This window comes from Ambystoma mexicanum, chromosome 3q (assembly GCF_040938575.1).
Source record: "Ambystoma mexicanum isolate Mex_15411 chromosome 3q, UKY_AmexF1_1, whole genome shotgun sequence".
In the NCBI taxonomy this organism is placed as follows: domain Eukaryota; kingdom Metazoa; phylum Chordata; class Amphibia; order Caudata; family Ambystomatidae; genus Ambystoma; species Ambystoma mexicanum.
The window spans coordinates 526,098,073-526,121,006 of NC_090926.1; positions in this window are offsets into that span (position 1 = coordinate 526,098,073).

A 22,934-nucleotide genomic window follows, 5' to 3' on the forward strand; every position below is an offset into this window, starting at 1 on the left:
GGGTGGGGGTGGTGGGAGACATGGGTGGGGGCCTGGTGGAGGGTGCCCCACACTGCTGGGGGGTGGGGGTGGTGGGAGACATGAGTTGGACATGAGTGGGGGCCTGGTGGAGGGTGCCCCACACTGCTGGGGGGGTGGGGGTGGTGGGAGACATGAGTTGGACATGAGTGGGGGACTGGTGGAGGGTGCCCCACACTGCTGGGGGGTGGGGGTGGTGGGAGACATGAGTTGGACATAAGTGGGGGCCTGGTGATGCTGCCCCTGCACTGCTGGGGGGTGGGGGTGCTGGGAGACATGGGTGGGGGCCTGGTGGAGGGTGCCCCTGCACTGCTGGGGGGTGGTGGGAGACATGAGTTGGACATGAGTGGGGGCCTGGTGGTGCTGCCCCTGCACTGCTGGGGGGTGGGGGTGCTGGGAGACATGGGTGAGGGCCTGGTGGAGGGTGCCCCTGCACTGCTGGGGGGTGGGGGTGATAGGGGCCATGGGTGGGGGCCTGGTGGAGGGTGCCCCTGGATGCTGGGGGGTGGGGGTGCAGGGGGACATGAGTGGGGGCCTGGTGGTGCTGCCCCTGCACTGCTGGGGGGTGGGGGTGCTGGGAGACATGGGTGGGGGCCTGGTGGAGGGTGCCCCTGCACTGCTGGGGTGTGGGGGTGGTGGGAGACATGAGTGGGGGCCTGGTGGAGGGTGCCCCTGGATGCTGGGGGGTGGGGGTGATAGGGGCCATGAGTGGGGGCCTGGTGGAGGGTGCCCCTGCACTGCTGTGGGATGGAGGTGGTGGGAGACATGAGTGGGGGCCTGGTGGAGGGTACCCCTGGTTGCTGGGGGGTGGGGGTGATAGGGGCCATGAGTGGGGGCCTGGTGGAGGGTGCCCCACACTGCTGGGGGGTGGGGGTGGTGGGAGACATGAGTGGGGGCCTGGTGGAGGGTGCCCCACACTGCTGGGGGGTGGGGGTGGTGGGAGACATGAGTTGGACATGAGTGGGGGCCTGGTGGAGGGTGCCCCACACTGCTGGGGGGGTGGGGGTGGTGGGAGACATGAGTTGGACATGAGTGGGGGCCTGGTGGAGGGTGCCCCACACTGCTGGGGGGGTGGGGGTGGTGGGAGACATGAGTGGGGGCCTGGTGGGGGATGCCCATGGTGGCTGGGGGGTCGGGGTGGTGGGAGACATGAGTGGGGGCCTGGTAGAGGGTGCCCCTGGATGCTGGGGGGTGGGGGTGCAGGGGGACATGAGTGGGGGCCTGGTGGTGCTGCCCCTGCGCTGCTGGGGGGTGGGGGTGCTGGGAGACATGGGTGGGGGCCTGGTGGAGGGTGCCCCTGCACTGCTGGGGGGTGGGGGTGGTGGGAGACATGAGTGGGGGCCTGGTGGAGGGTGCCCCTGCACTGCTGTGGGATGGAGGTGGTGGGAGACATGAGTGGGGGCCTGGTGGAGGGTGCCCCTGGATGCTGGGGGTGGGGGTGATAGGGGCCATGAGTGGGGGCCTGGTGGAGGGTGCCCCACACTGCTGGGGGGTGGGGGTGGTGGGAGACATGAGTGGGGGCCTGGTGGAGGGTGCCCCACACTGCTGGGGGGTGGGGGTGATGGGAGACATGAGTGGGGGCCTGGTGGGGGCTGCCCATGGTGGCTGGGGGGTGGGGGTGGGTGGGAGACATGAGTGGGGGCCTGGTGGGGGCTGCCCATGGTGGCTGGGGGGTGGGGGTGGGTGGGAGACATGAGTGCAGGCCTGGTGGAGGGTGCCCATGGTGGCTGGGGGGTGGGGGTGGGTGGGAGACATGAGTGGGTGCCTGGTGGGGGCTGCCCATGGTGGCTGGGGTGTGGGGGTGGTGGGAGACATGGGTGGGGGCCTGGTGGAGGGTGCCCCACACTGCTGGGGGGTGGGGGTGGTGGGAGACATGAGTGGGGGCCTGGTGGAGGTTGCCCCTGGATGCTGGGGGGTGGGGGTGATAGGGGCCATGAGTGGGGGCCTGGTGGAGGGTTCCCCTGGATGCTGGGGGGTGGGGGTGCAGGGGGACATGAGTGGGGGCCTGGTGGTGCTGCCCCTGCACTGCTGGGGGGTTCGGGTGATAGGGGCCATGAGTGGGGGCCTGGTGGAGGGTGCCCCACACTGCTGGGGGGTGGGGGTGCTGGGTGACATGAGCAGGTGTGCAGGGTAGTCCCCTGTGGTGTCGGCTGCCTGCAGGGGCCGTGGAGGGTGTACAGGGAATACCTGGGAGCACACAGCCAAATCGCGTGTAGAATTTCCCGCGTACCCCTGAAATACACGTACCCAGCCAAATCGCGTGTGGAAATTCCCGCGCACGTACCCGGCCAAATCGTGTGTGGAACTTCCCGCGCACCCCTGAGATCCACGTACCCAGCCAAATCGCATGTGGAAATTCCCACACACGTACCCGGCCAAATCGCGTGGGCAACTTCCTGTGCACCCCTGAAATCCACGTACCCTGCCAAATCGCGTGTGGGACTTCCCGCGCACCCTTGAGATCCACGTACCCAGCCAAATCGCGTGTGGAAATTCCCGCGCACGTACCCTGCCAAATCGCGTGTGCAACTTTCCGCGCACCCCTGAAATCCACGTACCCTGCCAAATCGCGTTTGGGACTTTCCGCACACCCCTGAGATCCACGTACCCAGCCAAATCACGTGTGGAAATTCCCGCGCACGTACCCGGCCAAATCGCGTGTGGAACTTCCCGCGCACCCCTGAAATCCACGTACCCTGCCAAATCTCGTGTGAGACTTCCCGCGCACCCCGGTATACACGCACACGTATTTTTTGTCAGCGGGTGTCCGTGTTTGTGGGTACCCCTTTGCACGTCATTTGTCCTGGAGGGCCACAGTATAGGACATTCATCATGGCTGTATATAGGTGCTATTTGTTGGCACACCTTTTGGCGCACATTTCTTCCAGGCGCAGAGATGCTACCGCCTGCTTTCTTGTGGCGGTCGTGTTTGTGCCTGTGCGCTGGTTTGAGCGTGCGCTTTTTTGCCCTATTCCATTCCATGAATACGTGTTGTAGGCGAGCGTGTGGGCGTTCCGCGCACTTGTACCCTGTACTTCCCCCGTGACGCCCACATTTTGGCAAGTTGTTCCCCATTCCGAGTGTTACGCCCCGTGTTACGCCTACTTTTGTTGCGTGCGCCGCGCTATGTGTGATTTTTTCTGTGGCCTGTGCGATTTTCGCTGTGACCTGGCGCACGCAGTTAGATGGCCTGTGTGCCAACGTGCGCCGCGCACTTTTTTATCGCACATCCTATGGTTTTCTCGTGCACGGCCTTCCATGAATCGATGTGCGCTGCTTTTCGTGTGATTTTCGCACTTGCACTGCGATTTTCGCTATTCCACTGCGATTCGCACGTTTTTGCCCACTTGCGCCGCGCTAATTATTCCATGAATCGGCCTCTTGTTGCAACACATTAAAAGCTGCATAATACATTTCATTTAATCCAAAGAGTGTCTGCATTTATTATTTGTCAGCAAATGTAAGTTTGTATACATTACATTAAGCAAGGGTTCAGTTATTGAAAGGTATAAGTGTGCGTAGTTATGAATTATAATGAAAACACTATCTCCTACCATACATAAAAAGCATGTGTTTGATCGCTGAATTCTTCAATGACTTTCAATATCCCCATACATGTATCCCATAAATGCTTGCAGTATTAGACCACAGTTTTGGGTGAAAGTACTGGAATATTGTACCACATATGACAATTGCACTGTTAATACCATTGGCAGAAAGCACAATCATAACTGTACACTATCCACAGGTCTGTTGCACATACAGATTATAGGTCCTTGAAAGTGTAAAATGAAGTTCATTTTCATCATGAAAACATCATTGGGAAATACAATATTGTTAGTTTGGCAAATATACATCACAATATTGTGCATATATAGAAACCTTAGTTGAAGGGACATTAAGGTTTGAATGTAATGCAACAAAACCGCTGAAATTCAGCGAAAGCCACCTTAACTTCATGCCCCCTGTTCCTCAGCCTATGACCACAACGATGACATCACAGATCACATCACTCATGACATCAATAATTACATAATGTATGAGAACAGTGATGACATTGCAAATCACATCACTGATGCCATCACTGGTGACAACACTAATTACATTGAATATAACTGATTACATCAAAAATAGAATAAGATCATTTATAACTTAACTCATGAAAAGTTACATTTCCTTAATATCAATTTAGGCCATGTACTTGTATAACAAAGGCTGGGGTCACTGGCCAGTACCAAAGACCACAGCTATTGGTCAGTTACTGTTCAAAAATACGAATGTGCATTATTAAAAGCCATGCCTAGTAGCCCATCACTGTTTTCAAATATACAGTGGGCAGCATTCAAAGCTGTAGTCAGTGGGCATGGCTGAAGGCCATAGCTAGTGGCCATTAAAATGTTTCAATATACCGTCTGCATCAGTGATGTGATCTGCAATATCATCATTTTGTTCAAAGGCTGCGTAACAGGGGGTGTGAAGTTATGGTGGCTTGTCTGAATTTCAGGCGTTTTGTTGCATTACGTTCTCACCTTAACGTCCCTGCAACTCTTTAATTTCAAGGGTTTTGTTATAAGCTATTGCTCAACTTAACTTCCCTGCAATTTCAAGAGTTTTGTAATTCTACACACAAAGTTGCATATGTTTAAATATTATTATGTGTAGCCGCAGCTACAGCATCAGCAAATGAATTTCAGGATTTTACATGCAAAACTAACACGAGCATCAACTGGAGTACTTTTATTTGCAGCTAAACCATTGTCCTTGTTAACAATGTAACCACAGAAACAAACAAACAATTGGGAGATATGAATTACTGAAACTGCATAAAATAAATTACAATATATGTTGTAAAATATTTTTACAGTCAATTTTATCAGTTTTTTCTAACTTAAAAGGCGACCCTTAACAAGGCCATTTCAGGGGACGAAAAGAGGGCAAAGGAATAGGGGACGAAAACACATACAAATTAAACATCTAACAGAGGGAAATTAAAAAAAAAGCAACATATAAATATATATTTTATAATTTTATTTTTAGAAAAAAGTGGGGTAAAACTGCCACTTATAACAGGAAATAACAATTACAGGTAATCAGGTTTTCAGTGATTAACTTCTGCCATTCCTCAAATGTAGCACCTCCCTTGACTACCCATTCAAGACATCATCTACACATGATGATCATCATGTAAAGATCGGGTGTTGGTAAAACAGGAGTATGTGCAGTTGACACCACTGCTAAATTAAAGTTATAAGACCACATATAAGTAAAAAAAGACTGCAGCCCAGTATGGACAAAAATATCTTGTCCAATTTCCAATGCGCATCATCCCATCATTCAAGAAGACTTGCACCAAATGGCGTATCATGATTAATGCCCTCAAGCTTTGAGAAGGAACATTTCAAGTCCCATTGCTTTGAGCTTTGTTGCAGAATGTGCTAAGTACTTCAGTGTGTATTAACATTAAAGAAGCGCCAACTCTCAGCAGTGCAATTCATGTAAATTGCCTTCTTTCTCAGTAGCAATGAGTTCAGAAACCAAATAATAACATCATCACTGCAGGTACACTTGTGATCGGACATGTTGGAAATATCCAACCTGGAAGAAATATGTAAAATAATAAAAATGACAACATGAAAAAGACAATTGGCTTCATTACGACCCTGGCGGGAAGACAACAACGGTGCCGGTAGTGCTACCGGCACTGTTGTTGCCTCACTGCCTCATTACGCGTTCTGCTCGTGGGACCGCCCTGTATGCCTGGTTAGTCCAGATGTGCAGAGCGGCACCAGCTAGCAGAACAGGATTCTAACAACGGTCCTGTCGATAACGGGACCGTTGTTAGCATCCTCCCCATTCCCATTGAGTCATATGGGGGCTCAATAGGAATGGGGATCTACCTGGTCCGGGTCCCGCGATTGGGAATTACCAGGCCTGCAAAGGTTGGATTAGGCCGATAATTCCCATTTTTTCAGGGCCCGTACACGAATCTGGGGGTAGCCATGCCACTAAAAACAGCATGGCTACCTCCAAACTCGTAATGAGGCCTAATTTCTATTGCTGGCAGCACCTTTAAGGGGGGAGGTTGATTCTTTACAACCACTGGTCACAGCTACAGTAAAGATATAACACCACGTATAAGTCAAAAAAAGACTGCCCTCCAGTATGGGCCAGACCATTTCGAGCAATTTCCAAAACACCTTGAGCACATCATCCCAGGAGACTAGCCCCACATGATCTTTTATGATTGATGTTAACAAGATTTCTCACAAAACATTAGAAGGGCCACATCTTAAGGCTCCTGTGTATCACCTGCACTGTACACCATCTTCACAAAGCCTCTATTTGACCGGCACACAAATTATGCAGATGGCACCTGAATCCTCATACTTATCTCTGACTCCTACGACACTGACACCATCTCACTCAACACCATCTAGCAAAACATCCAAGCATGGATGGCTCAGCAAAGGTTGTGCCTGAATGATGACAAAACTGAACTTCTTTTCAGTGGCTCCCAACCCCATCTCAGCAAACTCTCAAAATTATTTGAATCCTTTAACATTGACAACAACATCATCAAGGTCTCTAAAGATGTAAAAACCCTAGGTTTTTACCATGACTCCACCCTAACCCTAACACGACAAGTTAGCGCCACAGCTTCAGCTGCAGTGTACACTTCTAAGCATATCAATACCTGCAGGCCATTCCTCTCTCCGGACAGCTGCATCAGCCTTGCGAGAGCTCTTATTCTATCGAGACTGGATTACTGTAATGAACTTAATGTGGGCACCAAGACCCAGAACATCAAAAGATTGAAGGTCATCCAGAATAATGCCTTGAGAGCAGCACTTAACATTCCTAAAATTACCCACATCTCATTGATCAGACGTAACATGCATTGGTTACCCATACAGGATGTTTCCGCTTCAAAACACTCTCACTAACCCACAAATGCCTTCACAAGCAAGCACCCAAATTCATCATAGATAAAATCACACCCAAACACTCCATTAACCCACATGTTCAGCTTATGAGCATTACCTCACCACCCCTCACTTCAAGCTGCAGAACACTGGTGCGTATAGCTTCCCAGTGGTAGCAGCAAAACATTGGAAAAATTTACCAGCAGCACTAAGATCGGAACCCTCATACTGGACCATCCAAAAACACCTCAAAATGTGGCTATTTAGACAGAAATTACAAAAAATAACTGCATAATCTGACTCCTCACCATAGGTTCAATCTCCTGAGCACCACCTTACATTAACTGTATCTTCTGTATTTTATGTGTACATACACTGTAACCTAGGAAGCTTAGGTAATCTAACAACTGTTGAACCTTTTGTCTCCCATCTTTGCAACTTTGCAACCATGTATCCTGTGTAACTTAGTATCCCGGTAAACCACAATTTTGAACCTGTAACACCATCTTTGCAACCATGCAACCATGCAACTTGCGTAACTCTGTATCTCTGTATACGCCACCACTGAACCTTTAACATTGCCATTTTACTGTCAAGAACAGCGCCGAGATGCCCGTGGGCTTGGTGCGTTATAACAATTACAAAATAAATAAATAAAATAAATAAATATTCATATGTATAAATATACAATAACAAAAATGACAACTCTAAAAAGACAATGGCCCTCATTACAACTGAGGTGCTAAGTGCACCAACTTTACCACCATGGTGTAAACTATGTTTACACCATGGTGGATGGCGGATTTACCGCCCCATTCCAAGGTGAGTGGGGCGGTAAATCCCCATTTCCCATTTTCCCTTCCCCATTCCCATTTTTGCCCCATAGGGCATAATGGGAGTGGGGAAGGCGCTAATTACGGCACCGTAAATTACGGTGCCGTAATTAGCACCAAGGTGCCTTAGCACCATGGAACTTAACGCCTGCAAAAAGCAGGCGTTAAGGTGGGAATCAGGCGTTAAGGGTTAACGGTGGCGTTAACCCTTAACGCCTGAGTTGTAATGAGGGCCAATGCCACAAAAAATGAAGCCACATCTCTAGAATTTCTAATAAGACTCGCATCAAATGACTTATCATGATTAATGTCCGCAAGCTTTGACACAGAACATTTGAAGTCCCACTGCGCAGAACTTTTTTGCAACATTCCTCCTCTACCTCCTCTACCTCTTTTTCTAAACTTTAAAGAAGTGCCAACTCTCAGCAGTGCTAGTCATGTGAGTTGCCTTCTTCCCAGTGGCAATGAATTCAGAAACCAAATGATAACATCATAACTGCTCGTACTCGGACATGTTGGAAATGTCCAACTGGGAAGAGTTATGTAAAACAATAAAAATGACAACATGAAAAAGACAGTGCATCAAAACATGAAAAAGGGAATGTTAGGAGGGCTACATCTTACTGTTTTCTTCTGCAAAGTTAGACATATTCAAATGTTCAAACTAACAAAAATGGCACTTCTAAAAAGACAATGGAACCCATTACTAGTTTGGATGTAGCCATGCCCTTAAACAGTTTAATTTTGTAAAAACTGTCATGTATGTACATACAATAGTCATATGACTTAGCCCCCACTTATCTGCAATGATGATCATTGGGTAGTATGTATCACATTTCAAAGCATATTATTGAATACTACCCATGTTGCAGTCATCAGAGATTTCAAAATATGATGGAGATCCTGTGTGAGATCAATTATGGGCCACACATTGGTCAAGACATAAATATATATTTAAAATGGTGTCTGGTGTGTGCACATTTATAACCAACTTCTCCCATTTACAAGGCTCCCCTGTAAAAGAGAGAAATGGCATTATCCTGGTCTGATCTTCAGATCAACCTTATTGGTCCAGTGACTCATTCCTGAAGTGGCTACAATGTTAATGTTAATTAACTCTTATAAGGCGCAACTCGCCCGAAGGCCTCAGTGCTCAGCAAGTAATAGAGAAAACAGAGGGGTGAGAAGCCACGGAAAAACACCAGTGGAAATGCCAGATGATCTATTCATTGGAATTAAAAATACATGTTTTGAGAGATTTCTTAAAAGAATGAAACGCCAAGCAGAGACGTATAGAGACAAGGAGAGATTTCCAAAGGCATGGAGCAACAGAATCAAAACTAGTGCCTCCAAAATGCGTAAGCTTATGCTGTGCCTGCTCACGTTTGTTTAAGTTACTGGACCAAAGAGAGCAAGACAGATGAGGTAGCTTAATCCTAGCTTTCAAATAGCATGGCACATTTTCTTGTAAGTAATTCAGTGCTTAACCGGAAGCCAGTGTAGAGAGTTGCAAGCTTCAGTAACATGGTTCCTTCTCAAGATGCCACATACAGCTCGAACAGCATTATTTTGCTCAACCTGTAAGGAGGCCAGGTAAGACAGAGAATAGGATATTGTCGTAGTCAAGTTTGGAATTGACCAGAGCAGCAGCGAGGGCCGCAGTGTTAGAGTTGGCCAAAAATTGTTTAATTTGCCTAATAAGTCTGACATGTTTTTTTTCATATTTAGGTTAGTGTCAAGAAATACGCCAAGGTTCTTGACCCAGGGACTAGTCTTAATAATGACTCCATGGATATTGAATTCAGAGTATCTGAGTTCCGGCATGGCAAGGCGTTGGGCAATACCAACAAGCATAAGCACAGTTGTGTTGCCATTGAGAGCAAAGGAGTTCTTAATCATCAGAATCTTCAATGGCAAAATAGAGTTGATTTTTATGAGGTCCAACTTCTAGTTGCCAGTCAGTTTGATCACCACCCGAGTATAATTGGCGTAGTTAGTATAACTCACGCCGATGTTATCATGAAGGACAAAAAGAGGGCATGTATATAAGTTTGAAAGCATAGAAGAGAGGCATGCTCCCTGCGGGATACCACATCTTGGCAATTCAATAGGAGTTATAAAGCCCCTGGAAGCATCACAGGTAGATCTGGGACCTAAAAATGAAGACAGCCAGCACAGGGCATTGTTTGAGTAATTAGCAATGGTTCCTAATCTCTCCAGCAGCAGTGAATAATCAACAAGGTCAAAAAGACGTGGAGAAATCCTGGAGCATCAACAGTGCAATCTGTTCTGAATCAGCAACGTGACATAGATTGTCTATTAAATCAACCAAAGTTGCCTCAGTACCATGAAGAGCATTACAGCCGGACTGCAAGGAACCCAGAAGATGGTTGCTTTCGATGTGTTGCTGTAATTGTGCATATACGACCTTGTCAAAAAATTTCAATAGGAAAGTCACATTAGTAATGGGGCACTAGTTATTCACAGATGCAGGATCAAGAGTGGCCTTTTTCAAAGCAGGGGAGATCCAAACATTTTTCAGAGAAGCAGGAACAGTAGAGTTAGTAAAGAAAACGTACATCAGTCTGGTAACAAGAGTGGCTAGACAAATAAACACATCCTTAATCTTAGCCAGGGGCAAATGTCATCAGGGCAAGGAGATGGCTTGAGGTGCTGGACAATGTCAGACAGCTCAGCTTCAGATATCTCTTTAAAGTTAAAGGTAGAAATAGAGTTATCCGATGAATGACAGTCAGAGACATCATCAGTTGCAGTAGTCTGAGAAGTGACTAGTTTAGCTTGTACTGAATTCATTGTATTATAATGCTGATTAAGTTTAGCATTGAATCCCAGCTGGATGTCATGACACCACTGGTTGGTGATCGCAGGATATTACTTGGCCTTGCCCTCAAACTCGTTAAGAATAACAAAAAGTTATTTTTGAGAGGACTTGGCATTACTTATACGGTAATCATAGAAGTCATGTTTAGCAGCCAAGAAGGCAGTTTTATAGTCAGAGGCAGCTTTACGATAAGAAGCAAGATTGTCCTCAGAGGAATTATTCTGCTAAGCCTGCTCCTTTTTCCTAATAATAGAAGAAACAACTGCTTTATAGTGGTCTACAAAGGTTTAAGTACAGCCTGAAGGTGGCAGGCTTACTAGCATGTTGGACAAGCCCACTGAAGACAATAGGAGTAATCTCACAATTAAAATTCAACCTAGTGACTTTGGCTGGAAGATCCCAAAAAAAGTCAATGAGGCAATGATCAGACCAAGGACATGTTAGGACTTCATGATTATTCCAAGATAAGCGACAGGATACGGTCCAGTCCAAAACATGTCCTTCTCTGTTAGTGGGGGGTCTTTATTAGTTGATGCAGGCCATATGCCTCCAAAGAAAAGCATCAAACTGATTGCTTTAGAGTCTTGCTAATTATATGCCAAATAATTGAGGTCACCAAGGATGACTACGTAGGAAGAGGATTTAATAAAAACACCATGGCGCATAAACAGCTCTTCTTAAAACAGGGGCATATATAAAGGTGAACGATATATGCTAAGAACACATGGTGGTATTGGGATCAATAGAAATTTCAATAAGAGTGTATTGGCAAACATCAATGGAGGAGGAGTTACAAATATGTGATGTCAAGTAATCTCTAATGATAGCCATTGGGAAGGGCAGTGGCCACAGCTTGGTTAGACACATCAGAGAGCCAAGATTCAGTGAGGCATAGGATCTCAAAATGCTTCATAAGTAATAGGTCAGAAAGCTCCTCATTGAGACTCATTAGAGATTAATAGGTCATGGAACATAAATTGAGTGGCTTCCTACAGCAATTAAAATAAACAATTCAGTTCAGCTGTGAATGCTAAAATCACTAACTCAATATACTAAATTCTAGACAAGTAAATTCTGATCTAAAATAACGAATACAATCTAAAGCAGTGATCCGAGCTGCAACAATTAAAATCAAAGTATACAGGGTTATGGCAGCACTTCCTTATAAAGCCGGTACAGACTGGCTAGTTCCTCACACGCCGGTGCTCAGGCATCTGAACAGGTAGATAAGGAACCAGAGGACTACAAAAAAGATGAAAGTTGTAGTTCTTCAGAACAGAGGGATGCAACATGCTAAAATGAATAGGTCATGTACACAAATTAAGTGGTGTCCTGCAGCAAGTAAATAAACTGTTCAGTTGAGCAGTGAATGCTAAAATCACTAACTTAATATTGAAAAATCTAGCAAAGTAAATTCTGATCTAAAATAATGAGTACAATCTAAAACAGCAATTCGAGCCTCAACAAGTAAAATCAAAGTAAACAGAGGAGGGCAGCCCTTCCATATAAAGACCGACACAGACCGGCTAATAGCTCATGCGCTGGTGCTCACGCACCTAGACAGTAAGTTAAGGAACCAGAGGACTACAATAGAGTAGGGAGTATTTTTTCAGAATGGAGGGATGCAAAATGTTAAAATGAATAGGTCATGGAACACAAATTAAGCGGCGTCCTGCAGCAATTGAAATAAACAGTTCAGTTCAGCAGTGAATGCTAAAATCACTAACTCAATATACTAAAATCTAGCAAAGTAAATTCTGATCTAAAATAATGAGTAAACTCTAAAATAGCGATTCGAGTGGCAACAAGTAAAATCAAAGACAAACATATTTTGACTCATATGTATCTCTTTACAAAATGGAATTAATGACTATCTCTGCCATACAATTTCAGGCAGGGACTGCAGCAATGTCATTAAATCTTGCACATTGCTTCTTGTTTTGGCCATCCTCAAAAGATTGTGTCCAAGCAGATCAGTTGTTTCTCCACTAAGGTAATGTAGGACATTTTAGGATTGAAAGGAAGTAACATATTGCCTAGCACCTTGCATTCAGCGGGTGTGAGGGGGTGGAGTGATATAATTAAACTGTAGTGGGGATTTTAATAAGGTTTATGGTGGATTCTGGATCCAGTTGGGATGTACGATTAGCACCAGTCTTGATGAACCTTAGGTGTACCCTACTTCTGCTACTAAAATGCCCCCTTTTGAATTTTGGCTGGTAGAACAATTGTCTTGACTCAACATATGTTTTATTGAACTCAGGCTCAGATGGTGATCAATGCCTCTATCATTCATGAATATGAGGAGAGGAGAACCTGTGGAAGTATCTCCAACATGTACGTGTATATGCACAGAGGAATGCCGGGAAGAATTCAGTAAGTATGAAGACCTAATATCATCTACGAACATCCAAAAAGGATTATGAGATATGTGATTGAGTTTACCACTATACTTTCCAAAGGTCCAATCTAAGGAGCACTAAAACCTTCCCAGTAGGCAATGGGCTATTGAGATCACAGATCATATCTCTCCTGTTGCATATACAATTTAAATAACAAAAGGGAAAAGGCAGAGGTATGCTGGGTCTATATGAACTACCTGAATACATGTAATCACCAAAATTCCCTTCATTAAAATGAGGAATCAGTTCCACCTCTGAATGAAAGCAGTATGTATAGACAGTATGTATAGACATTTGGGTGAAAGGATGATTGCTTATATAACAATTCAATTAAAACATGTAGTCATGCATGGAGATGTAGAGTTTAAAAGAGGATTCAAGTAGGAAATATTGTGTTATTAAAAACTAGCCTTTACTTATCAAAATTAATTCCAGCCTCCCAGATGAAGTGGGACTATGGAGAGGGAACAGGGGAAAGGGTATACACTTATCTCCCCTAATAGAGGAGGTGGAAATCACAGTATCCTTACCCAAAGAAATGGAGAATTAATTGAAACCCCAGCGTTGATGGTCAAAAATGACAGTCAATACCATGTACAGAGCAGATGGAGAAGAACAAACTTGTTTGCTTCCAAACAACAAAAGCAACAGAATACACATTTGATTGAGCATATTGCCCTTTGGGTATTGTGCATTCAATGCATGGGGATGAGGAATAACTCTGACACCAAATAATTTAACCAACTCAGAAAGATGGCAAGGGTGATGTTTATTAACAATTATCTAAAACAGGGAGTTACACTGGACATCAAGTGACGTTCGCTCAAGCTCTCAGTGCATTTCTCATAAAACATCCTTATATGCAAAAAGTATGTCAGATGTGACATCATATTATGTGGCAAATAAGAAAAACCTATGAAAGATTGTGTACGTTCAAAGGGAACATCTAAGTAAACTTTCTATAAGGGCTGGGATCAGGGGTGTTGCTAGGTTTGGAAAAGACCAGGAGCTAAGCTAATGTTGGGACTGCAGGGATTCGGGCCAGCTATATCATTTTGGTTGTAGTCCCTCGCGATCCCTTCATCCACCCCTAGCAATGCCTCTGGCTGGGATTGTGATTGGCTATCTACTTTCAGGTGGACAATTTATGCCTACATCTGAAACATGCCATTTATAACACTATTAAGTACATAGTATATCATTGGTAATCAAACTATAAGGCCCTTCACTATATAACCCTCTATAATTGGTTGGTATGCTTGTGTCACGTCTGGAACATTCAGTTCATTCAGCAAAACATAAGCTCAGACGAAGGTGCCAGGAGCTGGACTTGACTTTACCTCCCCACCCAATTAGCCCAACACCTCTCATCACCCATGCCTTCTGCCATGAAGATTGTGTTCGAACTTGGCCTTGCAAAGTATTCTTGTCTCTGGGAATATATGGAGTGTGCGCACTCACTATCATTGTTCTAGGACTCCACGCTCAACCCTATTTCCATCATTGGGTCACATGACAAGAGACAACAATTTGGGCATTTTTGCAGAATTATATGTCTTAAATGAATAAAACTTGGCATAATTGGTGTTCACTCTTTGCACCTTAACAAGGGATGATTCAACTTCGCACGCTCGCTGCCTTCAAGAATAGACCTCAGCTGCTTGAGTTTTGATACCAGGCCAGACAGCCTCGCCATTCAATTCCACAATCTCAGCTTATGCTGTAACAGTGTTCTCGCTTTTTTTATCTTTTGGTCATGGCTTACTAAATTCATGACACTCATGTCTAATTTCTATACAATGGTGGCTTCGCCTGCAGTCTATTCACTACATATAGCCAGCTTCTAAGATTGCTTAATATTCTTTTCAATTCTTAACTTCGACATCAGTTTCTGTACAATCCATGCATTCAGTTCAGCCAGTATCCTCAGGGCATCACGTTCACCTTTTGTGATGTCACCAGCTCCTCTTTTTGCTCCTTTTCAAATTCCTTCAGGGAGTTCTTCCCTCAGATCCTCGGCTCTTCCGGTATAGATTCAATAGAGTTTTTCAGTGGGTACCTTCTTTTGAATATCCGCTGCGGTATTGGCAGAACTGCTGGTGGCAAACATGGCACAATCTCAGGCGTCCAACATATAGGAGGTAGGGGGGCGGGATTTCCTGCAGAGGCATGTAACAGCTCCTCTACACTAGTCTCTGTGGAATACCTCTGGGTCCTCTGTCTTGACGCTCAGGACCTTTGTTTTACCAGTAAGTTTGGGTGGTGGGGGGTGAATCAAAAGCAGATGAAGACTGCCTGAATTCAAAGTGAGAGATACCAGTATATTTACTTTTCCTTCTTCACTTATGTCATATGTTTCCACTGTTGAAAATTGTTATTGTTATTGATACATATCTTTTATAAGGCGCAACTCGCCCAAGGGCTTTGGTACGCAGCACGTCAGAGGAGAGAGTGAGGAAGAATAAGTCAAGATCAGGGAATCCAGAAGAAGAGGTCGAGCTATTCATCAGTATCAAATAGATAGATATGTTGAGAGCTTTTTTAAAAGAGGGTAATTCATCACAGAGGTGAAGAGCAGCAGGGACGAAGTTCCACAGGTGTGGGGCAGTGGAATCAAAGCTTGTGCCACCAAAGCGCTCAAGCTTAAATCTTGGTGAGATCAGTTTCAAAGTGTGATTAGACCGAAGTGAGCGGAGGGGGAGAACACACCTGGTCTGATTATTAAGATAAATGGTTGCTCTCTCATGGAGAAACTTATGTGTGAGAAGTATGAGCTTATACGATATACAATGTTTTACAGGGAGCCAGTGCAAGGCAGTACGAGCCTCAGTCACAGGTTGTCTTCTAGAGAGACCACTAACAGCACACACTTCATTATTCTAAGCAACCTATAACATTTTCAGTTTAGATTTAGAGGTGCCCACCAGAAAGCAGTTCCCATAGTCGAGCTTAGAGTAAACAAGGGCAACTGCAAGAGAAGCAACGTTGGCATTGGAAAGCAAGAGTTTATCTGCCGAATGAGACGAGTTGTATAGTCACATGAGGTTTCCACTTGACTGGCATGTTTCTTCATAGTAAGTGAAGAGTCAATATAGACACCCGCTGCCAGATTCATGGAATTATTTGCGTGAAAAACACAGATTTGCACGCCTTTCTGTCTGAAAATCCCTGTTTGAAGTATGGGGATTTTCGAGCAGAAAGGCGCACAAATCTGCATTTTTCACGCAATAATTCCATGAATCATGCAGCTAGTGTCTTAAACCAAGACTAGTCTTGATGAAAGAACCCACAATATCAAAGGCAGAGTATCTAGGATCCAGTTTTAACAGATGCTGGGCAGAAGCGACTAGTATAAACTCGGTCTTGCTACTGTTGAGAGCCATGGAATTGTTTATCATCCAATTTTCTATCAGGCCGTAAATGTGGTTCATATTCAGAAGGTCTTTCTCATAGTTGCCGGTGAGTTTAATGATGATCTATCTGAGTGTCATTGGTGTAATTGGTGCAATCTACGCTGAGACTGTCCAGAAGTTTGAAAAAAGGACCAATATACAAATTAAAAAGGGTAGGCGAGAGTCAAGCTCCCTGTGGGATGCCACAGGTAAGCAGTTCTGGAGATAACTTAAAGCCATCAGAGGCAATCAGAACAGATCTAGGGCCCATAAAAGAGGGCAGCCATTGCAATGTACTGCTGGAACAATTAGCAATACTTGCCAAACTCTCAAGCAGCAGGCTATGATCCACAAGGTCGAAGGCTGCTGAGAGGTTGAGGAGCATAAGAAGGGCAACATGACCGGAGTCAGTTATTTGACATAAATCAGACTTAAAATCTTATGCCTCTGTGGAATGCACCTGCATACCTGACAGAAAGCACTTAACACATAGTATGGATACTGCCACACATTAAACCATCTCAGGAACACTATTGGGCCTTGAGTACATTTAACACATACAATGAATTTGAATAACTTTAAATTCACAGCAGAAAATGCTGAAAAGCTCCTAGGTAAACACACTTTTTGTATTCATGCATAAATGTGTCTGCCACATTGCAACACTATGATCAACAGCTATATTGTCCCAAAGCATTGGTGAGCTACACTACAGCACTATATGTCAAATGACACTGTTTTCTTCCATATAACTCATGAAATGTTATATATAAACTGGAGCATTGATTGTTTTACAGAAACCTTCATTTTGAAGTGAAGTTTCCCTGTTGTACCTGAAAAAAAAAGCTTAAATGAACCATCACATTTTTTCATTCTCTAATGTACTGTGTATTCCTTTTTCCAATATTGTACATTTTATAAAACTGGATGGATATTAAATAATATATTCAGCCCGATATTGTGCTGATTTCAAGTTTACCAGAGTTTCACTTCGGAGCTGCCCCCATCTTTCGAAACTCCTTGGCAAAGGAGAAAAACGTTTTTTTTTTTAATGTGAAATGTTTTAAAATGAATCAAATCTATGGTCCTGTCGGTCTGACCCTGTTTGATTGGTTCTAGGCTATCCCTATAATGGTCAGGATGCAATTGGTTTTAATTGGCAAATATATTAGAATGTGTAACCTGTGCATAAAAAGAGTGGACTTCTGCTACCATATGTACAGAAAGGCTCCTCCCCTGCCGTGTCAGTAATACGAATGATTTGATCTGTACCCCGTTGAGTGTGCTTATCCTATTTAAGCAATCATTTTTTAATTGTGTAAAATTATTTTTCACTGCCAATTCGTAGCCACAGCCAACATATATTTCGACAAACATTCCCTGTCAAAGCTTTCAAATGGCACGAGCTATATCCATACAATACAGATCTACCCTTTTCCTAGGGATGTTCTGTTGACTAATTCAGCGTCTCTCTGCTTGATCTGAAACACCCTGTGTATCCTTTCATAACCACTGATGTTCAGTTTGTGAGTTGGCCTCAGATCGAATTTCAAATGAAAGATTGCTTCTGGTCCAATTATGTGTGTCCTGTCCTTTATATTTGGGATATATCCCTCAACTGTTACATTCAGTGATGCAGTGACTGGTTCAGAATCATCCATGAGCCTGGCTTGCATCCATGACCAGTGGCTGCACTTCCTGGGGCATGTGCTTCACCATACCGCAAGCCCTGCCAACCAATCTACTAATGTTGGTCAGGGCAACTTAACCTTTGCACACATTTAACTTTGATTTTTCAATAGATTTCAACACTTTTTTATAACTGAAGATATGTTCTTGTATTGCAGCACTTTAGGTGAGTTAGGTGAGTTATTCCAATATATGAAACAACTATTTTGCAGTAAACATAGGTTTGTATCTCATCGAGCAACATATACTTGGGATGCACATGATGGCTGATGTGCCTTGTGCATGTTGTTCAGCCATGCCTGAGGCCCCATCAAGCCACCCATAATAGCCACTGGAGCTAGCTCCTCCTCAATATACCATAATGGGAATGTGGGTCACTGCTCATGGCTGCTGGTCATGGCCCATGACCTCAACCCCTGGGAGATGGGTATCAGATATGTTGCTGACCCTGCAAGGCAAACCACAATAGATATTGGGACTATGTGCGACTATAAACCACTTTTCATGACATGCAGCCATGGACGACTCTGCCCAAACTTCCTGGGCCATGAGATTGAGATATGCTACCCGCCCCACACATCAACCCAGAGTAAACATTGTCCATGGCATGTAGACTTGTTCACTTCCTCCTATACCCCCATTATGAGACCTGTGACAACCATTCATGGCTTGTGTCAGTTGCCAGTGTCCACAACCCCTGGGCCATGGTACTCAGGTATCTTACATGCCACGCTAAGGATCTCAGAGAAGACACTGAGCATTTCTGCAGACCAGGCCCAGTGCCAACTTTATCCAAATTGCAAGTCCCTCCCGGCCATGGCCAATAAAACACTGGACAGATTAACGCCAAATTAGCAAAAGCATACTTTCGGGACATTGCCTAAAATCCAAATGTTCCCAAAGTTATAAGCCACACAAAATGTGTTCATCATATGTTAATGTTAATGTTAAAGGATATTTGTACCGTGCACTATCACCACCAGAGTGGTTTCTGGCGTTCTTATGGGAAAGTCAACTTAACTACAACTACAGGGTCGCTACGGCAGACAATGTAACATACATAAATGTATATCTATTCTAGAATGGCCCTGAAAATGTATCTGGCCGAAGTTGTATCCCTATTTTTTCTAACTACATTTTGAAATAATACACTGGGCAAATTAACAGCAAATTAGCAAAAGCACTCTTTTAGGACCCGGCTCAAGAGCCTCACATTAGTATAGTAAAATCAATCCAGCGGTTCAGAAAGCAGATGTGACTTTTTTCCCATTCAAGGAAACACTTTTGCTGCCTGCTAACCCCAGTGCCCACTTTAACCTCTTAGTGACCATGCCTCAGGCTGCAGGCCTATGTCACAAAATTGCATTATTTGATTCACATAAGTGACAGACATCTGATGAACCGATTAGCAACATGATTACATGTGGTGAATATAATGTTTTGGAAGGTTATTCTAGTTCAATATAGAAGTCTCTAAAATGAAATCACATCAAAAAGGAAGGAAACTAGGCTTGGAATCTATTCCCATTATACTTCCTTACTAATTACAATGCAAAATGACTATGGAGGGTTTGATTTAGTTTGATGTCATTTTTAGAACACTGTCCAAACACACATTGGCCAATTAGATCAGATAAATTATTCACACCTCAAAAGAGAGTGGTTTCTGTTCTATAAAAAATCAAACCCATAGATACTGGGTACAGAAACTCATTTGCTCACGCAGTGATGGAGGGGAATTATGAGGGCAAGGACAGTTGATAACAGAAAAGAGAATGGAATATATTGACTTTCTCTTTTGGCCTGTTTTGGATTACTAGCAGGATACTGCAAGAGAGGCCACTGAGGGTTAATGTCTCTGGTTTTTTTCAGTGGGTAAGACAGCAGACAGGCCCAAATTACTTGACTGTGAACAATTCACTGACTGTGAACAAATGCTGACACAATCTTGCTGACTGATGACCATGTGTTCCGAGAGGGGGAGAATAGAACCAGTCCTTAAGAGGGTTCCAAATTGTCTGTGAGACAACCAACACAAACCCCTTTGTAACTATAACGCCAATGGGAAATAATTCATGGAGAGTTATATTCAATAGGAGAATAGATTAAATCCCAGCCCCATTTATTTGTGAACGTACTGAAGGGTGGCAGTATATAAATTGATTGTACATCCTGAGAAGTTAGGGAATATTTTAGAAGAGTATGTGCTTCTGAAATTATATATTTGAGAGAATAGATCTTATGGTTTGTATGCAAGGAGATCCCCTCACTCCTTCCTGTGTAAGATGCCTAGCAAAGAAGTATTTTGGGAGTAAAAAAACAACTCACTATCTGCCTAAATAGACAGATATTGTACATAGTAAAACGTATTCTGTAATCTGTAAATAGTATCCAAAGTTTTATTACATTGACTTGTGTGTATTTCATAGTTGATGCCATCAATGGTGTAACCAGTGTGAAAAGACATCCATTCTGTGTAGTCTAGGCACTCACATTTAAGTTCACTTTCCAGACGCCATTACTATTTCTTTGCCCATGCTGATGGGTTTTCATTTCCATGTATAAAATTCTTGCAGTCTTAAGGGCTGCTACCTGTGTCTCTGAAAGGAATGTTTAGTGTAATGTTTTTGCCAGCTTCGAGCTTTGAACAGACAGGCACAGACCAAGATAAATAAATAGCAGTTGTGTCTTTGCCACTGGTCTAAGCTAATTGCACAACCACTGATTAGAGAAAACATAATGTGCCGTGTACATTCTTGGAAGGAAGAGTTAAGTGAAATGCAGAGCGACCTTTTGGTCAAAGACATAGATAAGATATGTGAAGAATGTCTCCTTGTGCTGGGAACAGGGTGAACCGTGTTGCTCTGAGAACAGTAAAATGTACAGACAGGATGCAGAGTGAGGACAAATGCATACATTACAAAGGTCATAAACTAGCTGCAATGCAACAATTAAGGAAGACCTGAAATGTAACTGGCTGCAACGTAAATGGCCCAATTTCTCTATATGACTGTCCACAGACATAGTTGAACCTGAGATGGCTTGAAGTGAAATTAAACTCTTATTAAATGTTTGGATCATGACTGGTGTTCTTTATTTATTTGCATTAACTCATTTGAGATTTAAACCAGTGATGCCATCAATGTTGCCATCTGTGACACAAAGTTAAGGTGGCTTTAGCTGAATATCAGATATTTTTTACTTGTTAATTTCTCAGCTTAATGTCCCTGCAACTAGAATTTCAATGGTTTTGATATGATATGATATGATATTTTATTTCTATCGCGCTCGTACACAAGTGTTTCAGAGTGCGACAAGGCAAGGGAGGGGAACAGGGGAGAACAAAACAGAGATCTTACTAGGCCCAGTGACATTGAGAACGCGCAAGTGCATGGGAGAGGGGGAGAAGCGGAAAGTGCAAAGCAGAGGAGAAACAGATAAATAACAATAAATAAATTATAAAGGAAACAAACAGTTTTAGTGCAGCCAGCAATTTGAAAGTGCTAGGTTTAAGGCAGCAGACAGGGTAGGTCTGCTAAGTGCAGGAAGAAAAAGGGGGGGCTGTATGGGTACAGATACAGACTGCAGTGGAAGGGGTAGCCCAGAGGCAGTGCGGAGGGTGGCAGGGTGAGCAGGTACCTGGGCCCGGAGGACAGAGGGTGGCCAGGTGCATGGTGCCAAGAGAGAACAGATCAGCAGGGGAGAAGGGGAGTGAAGGCAGAAGAAAAGAGGAAGGTCTTGAGGTGCTTCCGGAACCGGAGATGGTTCTCGTCAAGTTCTAGAGTGGCAGGGCGGCTGTTCCAGAGGGAGGCCAAAGCCGAAGACAGAGATCTTACCCCAGCTCGTTTCTTTGAAAAACGACTGTCCCTAAGGGAGTTGGAGGTAGAGGAGCGAAGAGCTCGAGAGGGGAGGTATTTGCGGAGGGATAGCTGAAGGTATTTTGGACCCAGGCCCCAGAAAGCCTTGTGGACAATGCAGAGGGTTTTGAATTTAATCCTTGCATCGACTGGGAGCCAATGGAGAGATTTCAGGGCTGGAGAGATACGATCCCAGGGCAGAGGCCAAGGACAAGTCTCGCAGTCCTGTTCTGGATTAGTTGCAGAGGGCGGAGAATAGAGGCAGGTAGATTGAGAAAGAGGCTCTTACAATAGTCCAAGCCTGAGAGAACCAGAGCTTGGTGTACCATGAGCTTCTGGGGGAAGGAGAGGAAAGACAGAGTACCTCTGAGGAGGTGCAGTTGGAAATTTGACTTTTTAGAGACCTCAGCGATGTGGGCGGGGATGGAAAGGGTGGAGTCAAAGATGACCCTGAGGTTCTTAGCCTCTCAGGTGGGGGTAGGAGGAGGGTCAAGGGAGGCCTGCCAGAGAGTGAGGGGAAAGGATGGTGAAGGTGTGCCGATGAGGAGGATCTCCGTCTTGCTGGCATTCAGACAAAGATCATTGGCGGCACACCAATCTTGAATGGCAGTTAGGCAATCAGAGATGAGAGAGGAAGAGGAGGTGGCAGAGGACAGCCTGAAAATGAGTTGAGTGTCGTCAGCGTAGCACTGGAAATTTGAGCAGAAAGTGGCAATGCAGTGGGCGAGCGTTGCCAGGTATTGGTTGAAAAGCCAGGGCGAGAGGTCAGACCCCTGGGGAACACCACAAGCCTCGCAGGTGGGGGTAGAAGGAGGGCCAAGGGAGGGATTGTTACAATGTATTGCTTACCTTAATGTCCATGCAACTAAGGTGTTTTTCTTAAATTTCAATGGTTTTGTCATTCCATAGATTTTTAGAACTCTACCAGACAGCTAGTCATGACCTTCCGTCGAGGTCAGTTGCACACCCTTTGGCCAG